Source organism: Lissotriton helveticus, chromosome 2_1 (assembly GCF_964261635.1).
Source record: "Lissotriton helveticus chromosome 2_1, aLisHel1.1, whole genome shotgun sequence".
Lineage (NCBI taxonomy): Eukaryota > Metazoa > Chordata > Amphibia > Caudata > Salamandridae > Lissotriton > Lissotriton helveticus.
The window spans coordinates 479,820,404-479,827,736 of NC_136059.1; the positions used below are offsets into that span (position 1 = coordinate 479,820,404).

The following is a 7,333-nucleotide window of genomic DNA, read 5'->3' on the forward strand; positions in this document are numbered from 1 at the left end:
TAGTAAGTAACAGATCAGTAGTGCGGGACAATGGACCTACTTCTAGAGTGACTGGCTTTGAAATCTCATTAACGATAGGCTTTCCTGAAAATCCAAGGGAAACATTTCTTGAGCCTGAGAGCGGAGCCCCTGGAACTTCGGCATGACTAATTGTGGTCCTACTTGCCCCTGTATCAATCAAAAACTTTCTGTCTTTCCCTAATACTTGACTGTGAACATAGGGACCTTCTTGATCTACAGGTATCTCGATGAGAGGCAAGCCTACCTCCCTCTCTAGGCTGTTTCATGAATATGGCTGGTACTCTGGATACTCAGACTGTGCATACTGGTACATCTGCGATGTAACATGCTGTGTTGCAGCAATAGGCTGCGGTACTGTAACTGTCTGTTGTGCATTCTGTGGCTGAGGAATCTGTGAAACTTGTTCCTGTCTAGGCGGACGTGGTCTTTCTTTAGTCTTACCAGTAGCTATGTTGTGTTTCAGAACTGCACACTCATTTATAAAATGACCTGGCTGTTTACAATAATTGCAGTTCCCTTTAACGGGAGCTGCAGGATGACTGGCTTGATTCGGACCCCTCTTCTGACTGTCTTGAGGAACAGATTGTGCAACTAGCACTTTCATTTTCGTGTCTTTCATACGTTTTCTCTCATGTTCTTGCTCTTCCCTGATTCTATTCTGGTGGTACTGGAGCATCTGGAGCATCTGGGACGGAGTATTTGCTTGCCAGGTACTTTCGACTTTCAGAACTCGGTTTTTAATTGATGGACTTGAATTCTCGACTAATTTAGTAACGAAAAGGTGAGGGTATGACTCACTACTTGTCTTGAGACCACTGTTGATACTGAAACATTTTTCAAACCTAGAATAAAAATCACTAATATCCTCATCTTGCTTCTGTTTACAGGCTGAGATTGCATCCCAGTCTTCTTTTCTAGTTGTCAATAATCTGGGTAAAACTTGAATTAATAATTCTGGTAATTCTTTACATTTCTCTCCAAGACCAGTACCTGGTACACGTATCTTATCTTCTGCTTCTAGGACTGCCCAATCTATCTTTTTCTCTCCCACCTCCCATTCTTTTTCCTTTAGCTTTTCATACACCCCTGCGGGCAGCAGAACCTTTAACATTTTAATGATATCTGGGTAAGTGTATTCTCCCATACGGAGCATGTCTTTTAATTCTCTATGGAACCCTGCTGGATCTTTGTCATGACAGGGAATTAATTTCTTCATTTCGAGGAGTTCCATCTTTGTGATCGGAGTGTATACAAACACTCGCTGCATTTCGCCACCCGCTCCTCTGACTGGGTGGACTTCTCGTAACGGATTCTGTCTGTCTATGTAGAATGATTTACTTTCTGGGGGTGAGACATGAACAAAATGCGGGTTTAAGAATGTTCTATATTTGTGGCGCTGTTCTAGAATAACACTAATTAAATCGGTACCTAGACCTCTCCATTTGTACTGGAGTAACTCGTTCAAGATATCATGTAACGGGCCTGGATCAGAATGTTGACCCTCATACAGAGTAATGAGGTGCTGAATCATATACATACCCACCAGTCGCTGCTCGGCTGGGGGCATTTTCAGAAACATTTGTGCCACTATTTCGTCTGGAAAAGTGGTAGAATCAGTAATCCATCTGACTGCTGATCGGACTAGTTCCTGTTCATGCATAGTACTTAACTCACTATAACCGATTCGTGATTTCAGAATGTGATCGGTAGCTTGAAATACTTGTTCTAGGGAACCTTGTTCTGGTGCTGAATGATGGAAAATTGACTTGTGTTCTAGGCGTAAATGGCGATCTGGAAATCTAGATTTTCCTACATACGCTATTCTGGCGGTATTCTCATCGTCTTCCTCTTCAGGATCAGAGGTACTTTCTTTCTCGCTTACTTGTGCTGCTTTACGCTGTTCGTGTATCTTTATTATCTCTCTACGGATTTTCTTGTACATACTTTCCATGGCACCAATGGTATTGTGCTTTCCTTCGGCTATATTATCACTCCACTTTGTTAGAGTTTTCATTTCTTCCGGGTCTTTAGACGGGTAATCCTGTTCTCTTATTAGACAGTTAATTAGGAACTTTAATATCATGCGCTGAATCTCGGCTTTCCTTTGAGACATGGCATCACTAATACTTTGTGGGTCATCCCCTGTACGGATGAAACGATATATCCTGTCTAGATCTTCTTTCATATTCGGCAGGGTGACTAGATACTCGGTCACTCTCCTTACGCGTACGGAATATAAAACCATATTAAACTCGCCTGGAACTGGGTCATAGACACATTCGCCAAGGGTTTGCCTGATCTCTGCAACAGACTTATTACTTTTAGGAGTACGCTGTGATGCTTGAGCATGTAATTCGAGTGCTGATAAACGCTTGTATGGCGGCGGGGTTTGAGGAAGACCTCCTCCTGCGGCCCCTAAACTAGAATCATCAACTGATGCTTTCCGTCCTGGCAGGGTCGGTAATTGTAACGTGGGCTGGACTTGTATGGCGGGCTGACCCGGGGGGGCTGTTAAGGGCACCCCGGTGTCTGGAGGAGCAGGAATTACCTGATTTACAGGGACTGGCGGAGCGCGAACAGGATTTGCATATTCGGGGACTGTGTCGTCCAGATAGGACGAAATAAAAATATCAGCTGCGGTCGGTTTGTGACGTAGCTTGGTCGGAACTAATGGTGGCGGGAAATTACCGGATGCCTCTGGGGTCGCTTTTGGCAAGCCTTCGGCAAGAAGAGGATACATACCCTTAATGAGGGCATTCCTCTGTCTGTCTGATTGCTCAGTTCTAACTCGTTCACCTATCTCGATTAATTCTCTTTCTTGGGCTCGTTCTTGGGATTCTTTACTTAGTTCTGACTTTCTGATTTCTTTTTCGGTTCTTTTATGAGCTTCTTTGCGCCATAACTCGATGGCGTCTTTCTGTGATTGTCTGGCTTTCTTTTTCCATAATGCTTCTTCTACACGCATGATGCATTCGGCATCCCATGTACCCGATACGGGCCATCTATACTTTTCTTCTAACTGTTTGGTATACTCTACCCATAAATCTAGATACAATATGGCGCTTATGCCATGCTTCTGATACATAAAGTGACCTGGACTGTCCCTGGGCGGGACGGGAACTGCTGCTTCCAGCAGACCCTTTCTAGTTTTTAACTGACGTAATTTTGAGAAGAGCGGCATGACTGGACTATAATCTGGACATAATACAATACATAATGAAAACACGAAATCACGTCGCACTCATACCACAACATTAAAATACATGAAGAACATTATGAATAACAGTTCGAACAGAATACCACCTGAAAATACTTGAAATTTCTCGAGAACAGAACTGACTAGAACAGAAACTAGATGCACTGCTAAAACAGTACGAAACTTACCGGTCTCTTAAAGAGACACGTCAGGACCCGCATCCACCGAAGTGGACACTTCGTTTGTGGGACTGTGTACCACCAACCCACAGACCAGAGTCAATTAAATTGACCCTGTCTAGATACCACCCCAGTAACGGTACTCACCGGGCAGCAAGAACGGAAGGCCTCGGACTGGACTGGACTGCTACGACGACGAACTTCGGACTTCGGACTTCAGTTACGGGTGGACCTCCGGATACCTCGGACCTTGGACTCTTGGCTTGGGCTCTGGTCGGGACTCGCCGCGTTCCTCCACCGTCTCGTCTGGATGCTGGACCGCCTCCTCCGTCTCCTCCGTGGGCCTGAGGGATACTTGAGCAGAAATATCTGCCACTGCGCAGAAGAGTTCCGTCACGACTGCAGAGGGTCAGGGGGTCGGCGTGGCTTCACCGACGCGTGGGGAAAGGGCAAGTCCCTATTCGGGCGCCATTATGTGGTAAATAAATAAATAATACCCTATTTTTGACTAGACATATATCATAACAGATAGCTCAATAAATAAGAGTCAAGATTCGAGGTAGTGGGAGTTTTTCAGGTTTATTACAGCATAAGGACAGGAACAGGACAACCTGCATAGGAATAGGATGACAGGGCCCAGCAGCTGCTGGGGCTGGGTCTGGGATGAGCGCGCTGGCTTTTAATAACAATACATGAGCATATATACATAACGCAAACACATAGCATTACATTGCAGTAGGCGTAGCAGTGGGTGGAGCAGAAGGCGTGACGCGTAGCAGTCGCGAAAGATAAGAGTAAAAAGAAGGTGTAACTCAGGCATGTGATGCAAACGTAACAGAATATGTCATGAATGGGGCGGAAACCATGGAGGGGGCTACCTGAGGAGCCGGGACCTCTAACCTGATGGTGCGCGCAAACTAGCAATGACGTGTTACGAGGAGAAGCTGGGGGCTATGAACTCTGTGCTAGGAGCAGAGACTAAAGTCTGGAGGGTCGGAGCGACATGTACCTAAACCCTATCTAGTATCTGATGTTTAGGGAACATGTTGATATAAACTAGAAGTCATGAGGGGAAAAGCTAACTGACTCTAAGACTGGAGCATGCATTTATTCTACATATAGTGCGTGATGAAGAATATTAAATGACCATTAAATGCAGTATTTCTCTAACGTGGAGACGTGAAGGCTAGACAATGACGGAAACTATTGATGCAGTTCAGTAGCTTAGGAATGCAGAGAAGGAGGACTAAACTGATAACTGGAATCATAACATAGTCTTGGCAGACTCAGAGGCTGAGCCAAGCTGCACCGGGCACTGCGAGGCAGGAAGTAAGTGAAGGGTCGAGGATACAGGTGGGGGCTGTATCGCTCCTCAGCGAGGTTTCAGGAGACAGGAGCTGAATCTGATGTCCAGGCCCTTTTGAGGCCTAGAAACGGGGACTTTATAATGAAATAACGTGCACACTGAGAAACGTGGCAACGTAGCTTTACATAGGCCTGATATTCGTAGTATTCACGAGGACTGGAAACTGGCATACTAGAGGAGGACACAACTGTAATTGCGTCTTGAATCGGATATGGGGAATAACATATGCATATTGGTCATGCACACATAACATATGATGGATGACACGTAGAGACACAGAACATGGCAAAATTTACTTTTCCACAAACCCACCAGCCAACCTGCGGTAAGAGAGCAGGGGGTGCTTGACCCCGTTCCCTAAACAACAAAAAGAAATGCCAATACTGATACTCAATTCTAGAGGGATATTTGAAACCAGAATACAGACCACAGTTCAATACTCGGGACTGCTATTCAATAGCTGTTTATTCAAAAATATTATTGCAATGCACGAATTTCAATTAGTGCTCAAGTTCAAAACACATTTATTAAACAATAAAGGACATAAGGACACAAGAAAGAAAAAATTAAATCTCATCCGTACTCTCATTCGTTAGTCATCAAACATATCACATCCAACCTACTATCATCCAAGCATTCAAACCAAGTACTTCAACCAACCTGAGAGAAATGATTTGAACCAGTTGGTGAAGTAATAGGTCTGCTACAAAATCTAAAAAATTCTGTAGTGTTCCAAGTCATACATTATTAATAATGCGGTTAAATCAGAGGAATTTTCATCATAGTTAACAACATTAAGTGTAAACACAAATCATAGTGCAGAACTAATAAGCACCAAGATGAAAATAGCAGACCCAAAGGCCTACGCGTTTCAAATCCCTTAGAATGACAGGATTCTCTTCAGGGCGAAACGTCTCTGAAACAAGAAAACAAAAGAAACCATATATCTAGTGTCTAAAACCGAGAATACTTCAGGGCACTACTACACCTAAGTGACACTCCAGCTTACCGGTCTTTTTATCAACATAGGAAGGTATTCCAAAGGATAGCCTCCTATAGAAGTGAGGGAAAGAAAGAGAGAGTAAAAGAAAAAAGAAGAAACAAAAAAGTTTTGAGTATGGGCAAAGTGTTCTTACAACGGGCGTCATTTAAGGAGTAAAAAGTCTAGGCAAAGGATACCTTAGTCAAAATGAAGCTGTGTCCTCAGCTTGCTTGTACCGTTAATTGAGCTCGCTGGAAATTAGATGATAGATCTAATGCAAAAAACCAAACAGAAGGGCGAGCTATAATCAACCTCAAGTGAAGAGGGGTTATGAAAAGCCAGTGCGCCTGGCAGGTTCTTACCGTGCAAGTCCTAGTCACACAACACGGAAAGGGGTTGTTTATCGGGTGGGGCGTGGACGGGTAAATCGATCCAGAGCACCACACTAAGGGGAAACAGAGTAACAATGTGGACATTAGCCCTGAGTCTGGTTGAAATAAAATCGAGGACAAATGTAAAATTTCCGGGTCCAGGCTTCGGTGGAAAAGTTAGAAAAAAGTTACCTGGAACGGCAGAATCGTTGCTGCGTTGTCAATGTTCAAGCAGCATCGGGAGCATTTGACGCATAACGCATGCGCGGGCTCTACCGATGCTGGGTAATGTAGTCAGGTATGCGTCATAACAGAGGTTAGCTCCCCCTGGTGGCCGGAGGGCTTAACCAGCAGAAAGGTGCAATGGGTTTCAAAGCTGGTGGTTACAATTAAAATGCGCAAGCTGCATAAATAACGACCATATCTAGACTTAGCAAAAGCAGTGGTTGAGAAGAAAGATAAAATTGTTTAGAAGTGAAAGAAAATCCTTAAGGTGAAAGGTGAAAAGAAATATACTATATAGATCCCTTGGGGTGAAAAAATATGTATTAAAAATACATATTAAAATCAGGACAATTTGATTGATTAGGGGATTGAAGCAGGTTCAATGGGACGGACGTATTTGAGTGTGAACATGTCTGCAGTTTATAAATCTCTGAGAGTTCATTGAGGCCAGACACCGCCGTGTCAAACTTGACAATCAAGAGTGCCTCTCTTTTAGATAATTTTAAGTCCAAGTCGCCTCCACGTGGGTCTCTTTCGACTTTTGAAATTACAGTCCATTTTAGATCACTGATCTGATGTTTCAGTCTAGTCCAGTGGTTGACCAATGGCGCCGTTTTAACTTTGTTTTTAATCCTGGATTTATGTTGTGAAATTCATTGACGAATTTCCTGGTTGGTTTTACCGATGTACAGGAGTCCACATGGGCATTAAAACTCCATAGATGACGAATTTGGACTTGCAGTTACTGAAGGAATCATGTTTCCATGAAATACCATTGTATTGGAAAAGTGAACCTTCCATGGTCTGATTGCAGTAGAGGCACGTACCACATTTGTGGTGGCCTACAACGGGGGTCAGACCCATTAGGTGTCTCAGGGTTGGCTGGTTTTCTCTGGGGGCCGCCGCTCTCACCACATGATTGGCAATACTGCTTTCTTTCCTGAATGCGAAAAGCGGGGGTACCCGAAGACTCTCATCCAGATTTTTTTTCAA

General features: G+C 43.9%; 1 long non-coding RNA gene across 2 annotated transcripts in view; it reads right to left on the reverse strand.

The window, feature by feature from the left end:
- Nucleotides 1–6,351, reverse strand: part of LOC144819393 (uncharacterized) — a 152,202-nt gene extending 145,851 nt beyond the window's left edge. For both annotated transcript variants that reach the window (XR_013607340.1, XR_013607339.1), the window contains exons 1-4: nt 6,308–6,351; nt 6,107–6,189; nt 5,942–6,015; nt 5,772–5,815 (exon numbers count right to left, since the gene is read on the reverse strand). This is a non-coding gene — a long non-coding RNA (uncharacterized LOC144819393). The remainder of the gene's footprint in view (nt 1–5,771; nt 5,816–5,941; nt 6,016–6,106; nt 6,190–6,307) is intronic.
- Between the last annotated feature and the right edge of the window lie 982 nt (nt 6,352–7,333).